Consider the following 14105-nt stretch of genomic DNA (forward strand, 5'->3'; position numbering starts at 1 on the left):
AGTGGGACTTTTTTTTTTTTTTTAATTTAATCTCCTTAGTGGTAATTGGTCTATTCGGATTTTTTATTTCTTCCTGAGTCAGGTCAGTCTTGCTGTATATTTGTAAGAATTCTCCCATTTCTTCTAGGTTGTAACATCAGGTTCTTCTATCAGTTGTAATGTCTCCTTTTCCATTTATAATTGTATTGATTTGATCCTCTCTTTTTTCCTTCTGGCTAAGGTTTTGTTAATTTTGTCTATCAACTCAAAAAACCAACACAGTTTGATTAATCTTTTCTATTGTTTTCCTGTTCTCTATTTCTGCTCTAATTTTTATTATTTCCTTTCTTCTGCTGACTTTAGATGCAGTTTGTTCTTCTTTTTCTACTTCTTAAAGGTATGGAGTTAGGTTGTTTATTTGGAATCTTTCTTGCTTCTTAATACAGGCATTTCCTACTATAAACTTCCCTCTTAGAACTGCTTTTGCTGCACCCCACAAGTTCTGGTATGTTATGTTGTGTTTCTTTTTTTGTCTCAAGAAACTTTTAATTTCCCCTTTAATTTCTTCTTTGATCCATTAGTTATTTCCATGTGTTCATAAAATTTCCAGTTTTCCTCTTGTTACTGATTTCTAGTTCCATGCCATTGTGCTCAGAGAAAACATTTGATATGAATTCAATCTTCTTGAATTTGCTGAAACTTGTAACCCAACATGTGGCCTTTCCTAGAAAATGCTCCATTTGCACTTGAGAAAAATAGTGTATTTTGTTGTTGTTGGACAGAATGTTCTATATATGTCAGTAAGGTCATTTTGGTCTATAGCATTCTCAAATCCATCATTTCTTTATTGATTCTCTGTCTGGATGATCTACCGATTGTTGAGAGTGGAGTATTAAAGCTCCCAACTATTACTGTATTACTTTTTATTTCTCCTTTCAGATATGCTAGGTTTTGCTCTATATATTTAGGTACTTTCATGTTGAGTACACAAATTGTCATACTTTCTTGATGTGTTGACCCCTTTATCATTATACAATGACCTTCTTTGTCTCTTTTTACCACTTTTAGTTTAAACTCTATTTTGTCTGAGATGAATACAGCTACCCTCCTTGTTTTGGTGACCATTTCCTTGAAATGTCTTTTTCCATCTCTTCACTCTCAGTCACTGTGTGTCTTTAAGGCTAAAGGGAGCTCCTTGTGGGCAGCATATTTGGATCTTGTTTTTTTCTTATCCATTCAGCCTTTATAGGTCTTTTAATTGGAGAGTTTAATCTGGGACACTTAAAGTAATTATTGATAGGTAAGGACTTACTATTGTAATTTTGTTAATTCTTTTCTAGTTGTTTTGTAGATCCACTGTTCCTTGTTTCTTATCCTATTGTCTTTTTTGTGTTTTAATGTCTTTTGATATCAGTTTGTTTGACTTCTTTATCGTGTTCCTTTGTGTAATTACTACAGAACTTCCCCTTGTGGTTACCATAAAGCTTACATATCTTAAACTTATAACACCCTATTTTAAAACTGATAGAAACCTGGAAACAACTTTGAGTACCCCTGCTACAACCTTCCTCCTGCTGCACCAGGGGAGTGGTTAAAGTAAACAAACAATGGCCAGGAATTACAAACCTTCAGCAGCTTGCCCTGTTTCACAAGGTGGAACGGGGTTGACTGGAAGACCTCCTTCTGGAATATGACCCCCCATCAGGTAATATTCGAGTGGCAACTGGAATGTCACCTGGAACAGCAAGACCAGGCTCTGGTGGTGGTCCCATAGGGACAGGAGGAATTCTGTCTTCTCAAATCAAAGTTGATGATTGTCCTGTAACACAACAAGGTTTGAGTGGAATGAAAACTGGAATGAAAGGTTCCCAGAGGCAAATTTTAGACAAATCTTATTATCTTGGATTTCTTCAAAGTAAAATAAACGAACTTACAACAGAAGTTAATAAACTTCAGAAAGAAATAGAAATGTACAATCAAGAGAATTCAGTGTATTTGTCATATGAGAAGAGAGCTGAGACTTTAGCTGTTGAAATCAAAGAGTTCAAAGACAACTAGCAAACTACAATAAGCTGATAGATAAACTTAGTACCAATGCTGAAACGGAAGAAGTAATGAATGATTACAACATGCTTAAAGCTCAAAATGAGCTATCCACACAACATATGGATATCATATTTACTGAAAGACAAGCGAAGGAAAAATAAACTAGAAGAGTAGAAGTTGAATAGGAAAAGCAAGCAGCAGATGACATTATCAGAAACACATCTCCTGAAAAACAAGTCAGGTACATAGAAATGAAAACCACAAATAGAAACTGTTGCAGGAATTAGATACACTTCAGCAACAGCTAGATTCACTGAACATAAAAAAAAGAGAGCTTGGAAGCTGAAATAGCACACTCCCAGGTTAAATAGGAGGCTGTACTGCTGCACGAAAAACTTTATGAGTTGGAGTCCCATCAAGACCAAATGATTGCTGAAGACAAAAGCATGGGATTTCCAATGAAAGAAAGAGAGAGATTACTCAAGCAAGTTAAAGAAGATAATCAGGAAATAGGCAGCAAGGAGCAACAGCTAATAGACATAAAAGAAAAAATAAAGCAATTTAATGAAGAAATTAGACAGCTAGCCATGGATTTAGAAGAACACCATGGTGAAATGAGTCAGAAGTATAAGGAACTAAAACAGGGAGAGGAAAATACGGACACTTTTATTGAGGCTTTTGAGGAAACTAAGAATCAAGAACTGGAACAGAAGGCACAGATAGAAGCCAACATTGTTACACTTTTGGAGCACAGTAGTAGAAATATAAATTGTATAAAACAGATATCCTCTATCACCAACCAAGAGCTGAAGATGATGTAGGATGATCTCAACTTTAAATCTACTGAAATGCAGAAATCACAAAGTACAACTAGAAATTTGACCTCAGATAGCCAATGTCTACAGTTGGATCTACAGAAAATGGAGCTTCTGCAAAGTAAGATGACTGAGGAACAGTATTCTCTGAAAAGCAAAATTAAGCAAATGACAGCTGATTTGAAAACATATAATGATTTTCCAGCTTTGAAATCATCAGGTGAAGAAAAGAAAAAGAAATTACATCACGAGAGAACAGTATTAACAACCCGTAGAAATGCCTTTAAGAAAATAACAGAAGCTAAATGTAAACTATGAGATGCTAAAGACACAATTGCAAGAAAATGAGACACATTCTAAGCTTACAAATTTAGACAGGAAGTGGCAACACCATGAGCAAAATAATTTTGGATGAAAAAATTCATAGCAACCAAGAGTCAAAAGAGTGATTACCAGTCAATTATGAAAAATGTGACCAAGCAGATTGCAGAGTACAATAAAAACCTCGTGGATACTCTACATAGCATGAGCAGAAACTGAGTCTGAACCAACTGCAAGTCTCTGTAGCAGTGTCCTCCACTGCTAAACTTTGGACAAGCTGACTGAAAAAAAAAAAAAATAGCTTACCCTTGAAGAGTTTTACCTAAAATATTTGAGTGCTATAATTTTTGTGACCTCTTTGAAGAGTGATATTTTAAATAATAGTTCAATAAAAAGTTTGCATACAAAATAAATAATAAATAAATAATAAATAAAACTGATAGCGACTTAACTTCAATAGCATTCATAAACCCTACACTTTAATTTCTCCTCTTCTCACACCTTACATTATTGCTGTTACAATTTATATGCTTTTTATACTATGTAATTAATAACAGACGATTATATAGTTTTTTTTTTATTTTTTTTAACGTTTATTTATTTTTGAGACAGAGAGAGACAGAGCATGAATGGGGAGGGTCAGAGAGAGAGGGAGACACAGAATCTGAAGCAGGCTCCAGGCTCTGAGCGGTCAGCACAGAGCCCGATGCAGGGCTCGAACTCACGGACCGTGAGATCATGACCTAAGCCGAAGTCGGACGCTTAACTGACTGAGCCACCCAGGCGCCCCAATAACAGACTACTGTATAGTTTTTAATACACTCATTTTTTATCTTTAAAGTTAGCATTGTAAATGAATTACGCACCACTATTACCATATTTCAGAATCTAATTATGACTATATATTTACCATTACCAGTAAGACTTACACTATCTTTTTATGTTTTTATGATGTTAACTAGTATTCTTTTACTTCCACTCAAAGAACTCCCTTTAGCATCTCTTGTAAGGCAGGCCTGGTGGTAATGAACTCCCCCAGCTTTTGTTTGTGCAGGACACAAATGACAAGCTCATTGCTAACATCATACTCAATGGTAAGAGTTTGTGTCTTACACAAACAAAAGCTGTCCTTTGTTTCTGAAGGACAACTTCTCTAGGTATAGAATTCTTGACTGACAGTTATTTTCTTTCAATATTTTGAATATGTCATCTCATTTTCCCCTGGCCTGAAAGGTTTCTTTTGAGAAATCTGTCAGTTATCTTATGGGGGCTCCCTTCTATGTAACTTCTTTTCTCCTGCTGCTCTTAAATTCTTTCTTGGTTTTTGACTTTTGACAATTTAACTATAATGTGTCTCAGTGTAGCCCCTTTGGGTTCACTGAGACCCCTTTGGGGTCTTTTGGACCTCATGGATCTGGATGTCCATTTCTCTCCCCAGGTGTAGAACATTTTCAGCCATTGTTGCATTAAATATATTTGTGTTCCTTTCTCTTTCTCTTCTGCTTCCGGAATTCCCACAATGTGAATACTGTTTCTTTTCATTGTGTTCCATAATTCCCATAATCCCATTCACTCTTTTTCATTCTTTTTTCTCCCTGCTCCTCTGGGTAATTTCAAATGCTCTATCCTCAAAGTCACTGATTCTTTCTTCTACATGGTCTAGTCTACTTTTGAAACTTCACTGAACTCTTCAGTTACTGTATTTTTCAACTATAGGATTTCTGAGGTTTTTATGGTTACCATTTCTTTGTCAAATTTCTCATTTTGTTCATGCATTATTTTCCTAATTTCATTTAGTTGCCTGTGTTTTCTTGTAATTAACTAAATTTGCTTATGATGATTATTCTGAATTCTTTGTCTGACAGTTCATAGATCTCCATTTCTTTAGGGTCAGTTATTGGAGCTTTATTAGTTCCCTCGGTGGTGTCTTTACCTGATTTTTTATGATCCTTGATTCCTCATCTTGAGTAATTTAGCAATCAGGATCTTCTTCCAGACTTTACAGGTTTGCTTTAGCAGTGGCAGCTCTTCACCAATAAGTTCAGTTTGGGTTTCTGGGTTATGTCTTCGGGCAGGTGGAGCCTACTACCATGATCTATTTTGGGGCAAGGCAACTGTTCAAACTCTGAGGACAGGGATGGGGGATGTGCCACTGGCTGGTAAAAGTTGGATAGGGCTTCTGGCTTGATTCCCTACCCAAGTGAGCTGCAGATGGACTCCATAGTTTCCTGGATTCTGTGGTCAGGTTCATGAGATAGTTGGGTAATAGATAAATTCAGTAATAGGTGGTACTATGAATTAGCTTCCCTGTCCTCATAGGGCAGCAGGATGGGACCCAGGACCCATACAGCTTATTGTTTATGTACCTGAATTAGTCCAGAGTGTACAATGAATTTCCTGATCTAGTGAAGCCATCAGTTTTGCTCCTCAGACAGGGAAGAAAAGCCATGGCTGTGCTCTCTATTTAGGTGCCACTGTACATAGGACTGTTGGGTGGGCTACAGAGCTTCCCATGTACTCTGGCTAGGTTCCTTGGTCAAAGAGTCTAAAGGCTATATTCTAAGCCCACTGCTGAATACAAATTAAATTTCCTACCTGGCACAATGGGAGAAGCATCCCTAACAAAGAGCAGCCAAACAAAGGTAAAGTTCTTTGTTTGTTGACTTAACTTATACCAACCTGCACCCCAAGTTCCCTGACCAAGCAGGACCACTTGACTGTGCCCACCCACCTCTCAGCTCAAGTGCTGCTGGTCCACACACCTTCCAGGAGTTGTCTCCAGCCCTTTTGGTCTGATAGGGCCAGAAGACACTCCACAGCAGGTGGGGATGTGACTTAGCTCAATGCCTGGGTGTGAGTAAACAGGGCTCTAGGGACGTCAAAATTCATTTGAGGTTCCACATCACACAGATCTGTACCCTACTTAGTTCCCTAGTCAGAGGGCAACCCAATCTGCCTCCCTAGTCAGACAGCAAAACCACTGGTTGGGATTACTACTTGGGCATCACAGGTATGAACCCGACCTGCCAAGATCCATATGCTGATTTTTGCAAGCCCCTCCTCATTTACCCATCACATTCAGATTCCCATTGGTTGAGCAACACAGATGCCTCTTCAGTCTTTGTGGTATGAGATCAGAGTAGGGTCTCCCACAGAGCAACGCTGGGGGGAGCCAGTGCTCCCCACTGTGTTCTCTTTTCCCACTGAAGGACTGGCGGCTCAATGGAGACCTGTTGGTGTGGTGCTGCACTGGCCTGGGAGAGGGGCAATGCAGTCAGCTCTCGTACCATTCTACCACAGTCTCTCTTGATCTCTGTGGTACAGGGGATGCTTTAGCTTCACCCATGTATTAAGGGATGCTCTCAGTGGTATATTGCTCTTGAATTATTCTCAGTTGTTTTTTCTTGTGAAGAGAGCCAAGTCACCACTGTGGTACCATCAATGCCACCATCACCCAGGCATTCACTTTTTAATCTGTGTCCCTTACATTTACACTAGTGCTCAGGTATTAATGAAAACAAATGTTTGAAAAGTCAACAATGCTTAGTATCCTGCACTAAGCACAAGGAGCACAAAAGAGCAAAGTGGGACAAAGACAATGGTTTTTTTTGTTTTTTTTTGTTTTTTTTTTTTTAATTTTTTTTTTCCAACGTTTATTTATTTTTGGGACAGAGAGAGACAGAGCATGAACGGGGGAGGGGCAGAGAGAGAGGGAGGCACAGAATCGGAAACAGGCTCCAGGCTCCGAGCCATCAGCCCAGAGCCCGACGCGGGGCTCGAACTCACGGACTGCGAGATCGTGACCTGGCTGAAGTCGGACGCTTAACCGACTGCGCCACCCAGGCGCCCCTGGTTTTTTTTTTTTTTAATGTATTAATTTGCTAAGCTATCAAATAAAATGAAAAAAGAGAAAGGTTGATGTAACATCTTTTCATGAAGAAAACAAAATTGGGGCACCTGGGTGGCTCAGTCGGTTAAGCGTCCAACTTTGGCTCGGGTCATGATCTCACGGTTCATGGGTTTGAGCCCCGCATCAGGCTCTGTGCTGACAGCTCAGAGCCTGGAGCCTGTTTCAGATTCTGCGTCTCCCTCTCTCTCTTCCCCTCCCCCACTTGCACTCTGTCTCTCTCTCTCTCCCTCAAAAATAAGAAATAAACATTTTACAAAATTTAAAAGTAAAAATTATTCTAGCCTTCATCAAAATTGGCAGTATTCTCCATAATATGTAAAATTCACCATGGATACAGGGGAAGCCTGTGAGAGAGTCAATGACTTTAAAAACTACAGGATGAAAAAAAGATATGATTGTAGAAGTTTCCTTATATCCACACTTCTGACCCTTAGGAAAAGCAAAACTGCATTCATTTGAAAGAAGTATTCATATAAATGATACTATATTCATTATATAGAATAATAAACATACTGGTTAAAATGATGCTGTAAATCAAAATTAAAATACTTAATGTTTTAATGTTTTCACCTTACAAAATTATTTAAAATCCTTCATTAACTTTCTAGAGAAGTTCCCAAAAATATATCTACATTAGACTTCCCAATCCCTTAAAGGCATAACTTCATTAAGCTCTTTTATTAAAATAATTCTCCATAAAATAATGCTCTAAAAATAAAGTGATTTAAAAATATGTCCTTCACAGGAGGAAAAACTTGTGAAATCCAAATAAAGTCTGTAGTTTAATAGTATTACACCAATGTGAGTTTCTTACTTTAATAAATGTACCATGGTTATGTAAGATGTTAGCATTAGGGGAAGCAGGGTGAAGGATATACAAAAACTCTCTATACTGTCTTTGTAAGTCTTCTGTAAATTTTAAATGATTTAAGAATAAGGTTTTTTTTTAAGAAAATCATATTTTGAAATTCAACATGATACACATTTGGAGAAGAAAAACTTCTAACATTTTATTTGGAGCCTATTCATTAACATGCAATTAACAGACAACATGTGTTCCTAATTGACTTCTGACATGAAGCCTATTTTATAGATCTAGAGACCACACTAAGGCAACAGGGTTATGACCAACATGAGCACAATATATTTGTATTCTCACTCAGGCCACAGCCTTTCAAAGTCTGTGTAAATCAACACTATTTTCAGTCACAGAAAAGTAGAGGAAGCAGTTCCTTCTCGACTAAGATTCTCCCAAATGAGTAAAGCATTTTAAAAAGCAGATATTGGGGCGCCTGGGTGGCGCAGTCGGTTAAGCGTCCGACTTCAGCCAGGTCACAATCTCGCGGTCCGTGAGTTCGAGCCCCGCGTAGGGCTCTGGGCTGATGGCTCAGAGCCTGGAGCCTGTTTCCGATTCTGTGTCTCCCTCTCTTTCTGCCCCTCCCCCGTTTATGCTCTGTCTCTCTCTCTGTCCCAAAAATAAATAAACGTTGAAAAAAAAATTTTGAAAAAAAATAAAATAAAATAAAAAGCAGATATTATGAAAAATCATATTCATGAACAAAGCAGAATAATGAGTTTACTTGTCCATGTTCATTATTTACATGGAAATATTACATATAGAACTAATATCTATCTTGAGTCATGAGAATGTTGAAGACTTTGTGACTGGTAAGACACATTATGTAATCCCTTAATAAGTAGTGAAATCCCATTACACCAAAGTGTAACGGCATCTACATAACTGCCCAATGAAGAATCCCATTGTCAGCTCAAACGCAACATGGAAATTATTGTTCCTAGCAAAAAGCCAAACGAACTCATAACCTTCCTCTTCACAGACCTAACCAAGAAAATTACTCAGATGGAAATGAATAAAATGCATAGCCGAGAATATAGAAAAGTTATAATCAAATAATAGTGGACATAAATATTTTACAGTATATCAGAGAAAGCAACCCATGGAATCTACAGATGATGGAGGCAAAAGAGATCAAATCTTTACTTAAATCTGCAAGGAATAAAAAGCATTCCGTTACCAGGAAGGTTTGGATTCCAGCATGAATGAATGGGACAAGGCAGAATAGCATGGAGAAAAGAGGATATGGAAAGCCTGAACAACTAACAAACAGGAGAAATGGGAACCAGACCACAGCAGAAAACTAGTTCCACGGTGATCAGAGATACAAAATTACAGGTCACCAACTCCTAGTCAGGAAGGTCCACAAATAAATAGCTGAGTCCCTTGATACACCATCTGATATTTTTGTTCAATATAATTGTACTTAAACCAACAGTATAGTACACAAAATAATGTATATAATAAATAATATAATAATAAAGTGCAACTCACATTCCACAACATGGGTTCATTCATTCTCAATACCTTTATTGTCTTAAACCTGAGTTAAAGAAACTTTCCAGGTCTTCATAATCCTTCCTGGTCACCAGACTAAGTGACCACTCTGATAATGGTGTTCACTCTGTGCCTGGAGGGGCCCAGGAGGGCAGGAGGTTATAGGCTGTTACATCCTGTTACAGATGTTATTTTGTATAAATATTTCATAATTCAAAAGAAAAAAGACTGTTGAAAGTTCTAAAATGATAATTGCATACATATTTACATATGTATGTGCACATAAACATTTATACAGATACAAAACATATATATTAGCCTTTATATCTCATCTTCCAAAACCGTTAAGGAAATATTTTATTTTCACTCTGTAGTTCTCCAAAGAGGCAGCAAAAAGCACTGCCTATTATCTTAGTTTCAGATACTCAAATATAAAAGTCACAAACCCTCTGCAGTATCATGCACTGAATCAGTGAAAGAATAAGGAACAACTTTCAAAACATTACAGTAATTTCACAGTTCATAAAAGTTATATATCTTATTAAGATTTCACCATAAATAATTTAATATTAGTAAAGATAATTATTTTTTAAATCCATTAAATTAGAAATGTACTATATTTATAGCCCATTACACAGGTCTCCAGAAGTTCTGAGTATACACTGAAATAAAATAAATGTTCTTATCATTTTCTTCTCACTTTCATGACTTGAGGTTAATTGTAAGCTTCTAAAAACAATCTCTACTTCACTTGAACTAGCTTCAAATGAGAGGTCAGCAATGAAATAAGCAAATGTTTTTGCTAGAGGTCTGGTTTCAATGAACATGTATAAAAACACTTATTCTTTAATTCCTTGAAGCATTTTTTTAAGTCAAAATATTTAGTAAGGGCATTTGGCCTTCTTTCCTAAAAAGGATTATAGGTGCTAAGAAAATCAAAGTATAATGGAAATGGAGGATATTTTAATAAAATGTAAAATCATTAGACTATTTCAGACTAAAACTCACACTTGCCCAAAGTATCTCCACATCACATTCCCTGGGGAGAGCAGCCCCTAGAGTAAGGAGCAAGCAGAAGAACAAAAGAGGTCCAAACAGTGGACTCAGGAACCTTCTAAGCACTCATTGTTCTTCAGCAAATACTTGCTGAATGCACCCAGGCTTGGCACTGGACCACAGGGAAACACTGATGAGCCAAACGACATAGCACCTTTCTCCTGGAGTTGACACTTAGCAGAAAGGCAGACAAGAAACCAAGTATTTGATTTACCCTTCTAATAATGGCTAGGAAGAGGAATTTGAGAAGGACGTTTTCCAGGCTAGGTAGGAGACTCAAATACATTTAGGGAGATGGGGCAAGTAAGGAGAGGAACATCCATATCCTTAAATAAAAACGATGAGGAAGCCAAAAACAGCCTCAATATGGAGAGATCATTCTATGTTACAATGTATTTCATGTTCTATGTTACAAAGTATTTCACATGCCTTCCCATTTAATTTTCACAGCCCTATGGGGGGAGAAGACGGGGAGGATTTATTGTTTCAATTATTCAGAACAGGAAATTGAAGTTCAGAGAGTAAGGGCACTCACTTAAAATGCCACTACCTAGGCAATTAACCCTTCTGTGGGTAGTCTTCACTGGGGTGAACCCAATGGGGATCACAAACCCTAACCACACAAGAGGAGTTTGCTGCACTGCCTAGACAACAGAGGTCCAACAGAGGCCATTCCCAAGAAAACATCCTCAGGATAAAGACTTTCCTCCTTAAATAGCCTTCAACAGGTGTGCGGGTAGTGGTGCCCAGATGGCTCAGTCAGTTAAGTGTCCGACTCTTGACTTTGGCTCAAGTCATGATCTCACAATTTGTGAGATAGGGCCCCACATCAGATTCTGTGTGCGTTTTCTCTCTCATTCTCTCTCTCTCCCTCTCTCTCTCTCTTCCAAAATAAATTTTAAAAGCATTAAAAAAAATTAGTGTGATAGTAGGCATGTCTTTCTTCTAGGGCCCAAAGAGGGAAATATTCCACCTCATAGTCCAAGAGGCCCCATAAAAACAGAAGAATCTCTTACAAATGTACTTTTTCAAAAGAGACCAAATAAAATTATTTCAAAATATGATACTATTTCATAATTACATTAAAAAGTTTAGAGAGAAAAAAGCAGGGCAGTGCATACATTCTCTCCTTTTCATTTTTTTTCAAGGAAAAATAACAAAATTAATCGGACCAAAACAGTTTCCTATATCTACTGTCACATACTAAAGGGAGAACTTTTCTTTTTCCCACCACCTCTTCCAAAAATTGCAGCACTGGATGAGACTGGTAGGTAACTGTATAACCTTTGGGGTTTTCTTTTCTTCTTATAAAACTATCATGCTGCACACATCTCAGCAATGTGTCTGTCTTCTCTTTACAGAAAGCAGCTCTATAAAATCGGAATACAATGTAAAAGATGACCTCAAGCGAGGCTCTGTGGTTTGGCTATAAGAGAGGCGGTGGTGCTTGGCATGCAGTCCCACCCCCGGCCCGTGGTTCTGGCTCCCTGAGAGCTTTGCAGGACTGCAATGCAGTAAAGGGTCTCCATAAATGAAAGGTGATCGGAGAGGGGGAGTGGGAGAAGGAGGTTGCAATTTCCTTGTGTGTATCGAGCCTGAGCATTTTCTATTTCAACTAACTATGAAGAATCATGGCCTTGTTTTAAGGATTTCAGCAAAAGAAGACAGTTTAAAACCAAATGCCTGCTCTCTACTATGGCAGTTGCATTGGCAGGCTGTAATTTGTCAGAGGGAGATAATGGAAATACAGTTATGTTTGTATAATCCATGGGCTCTTTATCAGCTAGGTAAAACCCAAGGATACAGGTGGCAGCAAATCTTTCTGTCTGGGAAAAAAAATCTTTCACTTCTGTAGAAGAAGAAAAAGAAATTTCCACCATTTGGTTATACAATGCAGCTCCATTTCATTTCTTTGTAGGTAATTCTGAAGCAAAAGGAAGAGGTTAATGGAGGAAAAGAATCTGTGGGACAATAGGTATGTTTCATATCACATATGGAACATGAATGTGCATTAGTCAGAAAGAGAGATTTCCATTCATGTCCTGATATATCTTTAGCCCGTAATTTGGAAGCAAGTAATGTAAATGACAGTTCTAAACAAATCACTCCTTTGATACTAGGATTGCAACAACCAGAACCTTCCTTTGGGGGGAAAAGGTGTTGTAATTAATGCAGCCAATAATTTGTTACATTTGCTTTGTTTTCATTATTTCCGGCTTTCTAAAAGAATGTAGTTGTCAGCAAAACCTCACCCTTATCTGAAAGTATTAAACAAGCAATTACTAGTTTTGTAGTGAGAAATAACATACACAGATATAAATGTGATTGGCTCCTTAAGAACCATGTAAAGTAAACCCTGAAAATTGCTTCTTTATTCAGATATCGGCATTTACTTCTGAGTTTCCATTTTCTAGGCTGCATGTTTTACTCTGAGATATAATCTTGCTTCATCTTTTCAATGTCACTATGTCAGTCTTCGCCTCAGTCAACAACGATGAATATAGAGCTTATTTAGTAATAAACAGAAGGTACATGCACAGACTATAAAAACACCGTGTAAATACATCTCAGAATATGGTAGCACTAAATTTCCATTTCAGCATATCTTGCAACCACACTGCATAACACTAAAGAAACTACAGTGAAATGACATTTCAGACCAGGGCTTCCCTGCATGGTTTCTATCCTGATCAGTGTCTGCACTGTTTAAATGCAAAGAGTACAAGACATAAATCATAAGCTTTTTCTTCCGCTTAAACATCCCTTACTGGAATTTCATTCTCTGTAACCTCAGGTGAGCTTCAAGAATGAATCCAGCCATCAGCATCCAGCCACACAAATTGCAAACCATTCTCGCTTTTTATGTTCTGATTCTTTGGGGGAATACTTGCTCCCTGGACTCTCACACAGTCCAATTTTACCAAACCCCTGAAAGTATTGGGGTGCTTCTCCAACTCACAGCATCCTTGTCAGGATTCAATGCAGCAATCTCCATAAAGAACATCACACAGCACCTCACACATGGCAAGCACTCATTAAATCATGAGTCACATTTTGGTGTCATCGTAATTAGTGATTTTCTAGCTATTTTCTCTAGATCAGAATTTCTCACTCAAAGTGTTATAACACACCCAGAGAAGGACTGTTACAAAGGAAACTGCATGATTTTTAAGGGACCTGTATTAAAACTTTGGCTTTGCCACTTAACAAGGTCATGACCTTGAGTAAGTTATTTTAACTCACTTACCTTCAGTTTACTTATCTGTTCAATGGAGATGGTTATACTTAGTTTAAGGTTTGGATGAAATAATAAAGCTCCTCACCCCAAGAGGCAGTATGGCAGACAGTTACAGAGCATGGAAACTGGGTACAAATGTTCGTGCTGCCAATTGCTGTGTAACCTTGAGTTCTTTATCTGTGCCTCAGTTTCCTCATCTGTAAAATGGGCATAATAATAGTGAATATGCCTAATTTGGCATTGTGAGGATTGAATGAGTTATAAATAACTTCCAGAAGAGTGTCCAGAAGGCAGCAAGTATTAGTTATGGTGATAATTTTCCTTTTTTTCATTTAGTAGTGATATATTTATTGAGCAACTACTATGCATCTGTCACTGTGCTAGTCA

The 14105-nt window shown here is 37.7% G+C and overlaps 2 pseudogenes; both read left to right on the forward strand.

The window, feature by feature from the left end:
* The first annotated feature begins 1586 nt into the window (after positions 1-1586).
* LOC112862516 (intraflagellar transport protein 74 homolog pseudogene) lies at positions 1587-3380 on the forward strand (annotated as a pseudogene).
* An 8497-nt stretch (positions 3381-11877) lies between these two features.
* The window catches only part of LOC112862694 (piezo-type mechanosensitive ion channel component 1-like), a 70492-nt pseudogene continuing 68264 nt past the window's right edge, over positions 11878-14105 (forward strand).

This window comes from Puma concolor, chromosome B2 (genome assembly GCF_028749965.1).
Source record: "Puma concolor isolate L17-30 chromosome B2, mPumCon1.1.hap2, whole genome shotgun sequence".
Taxonomy (NCBI): Eukaryota; Metazoa; Chordata; class Mammalia; order Carnivora; family Felidae; genus Puma; species Puma concolor.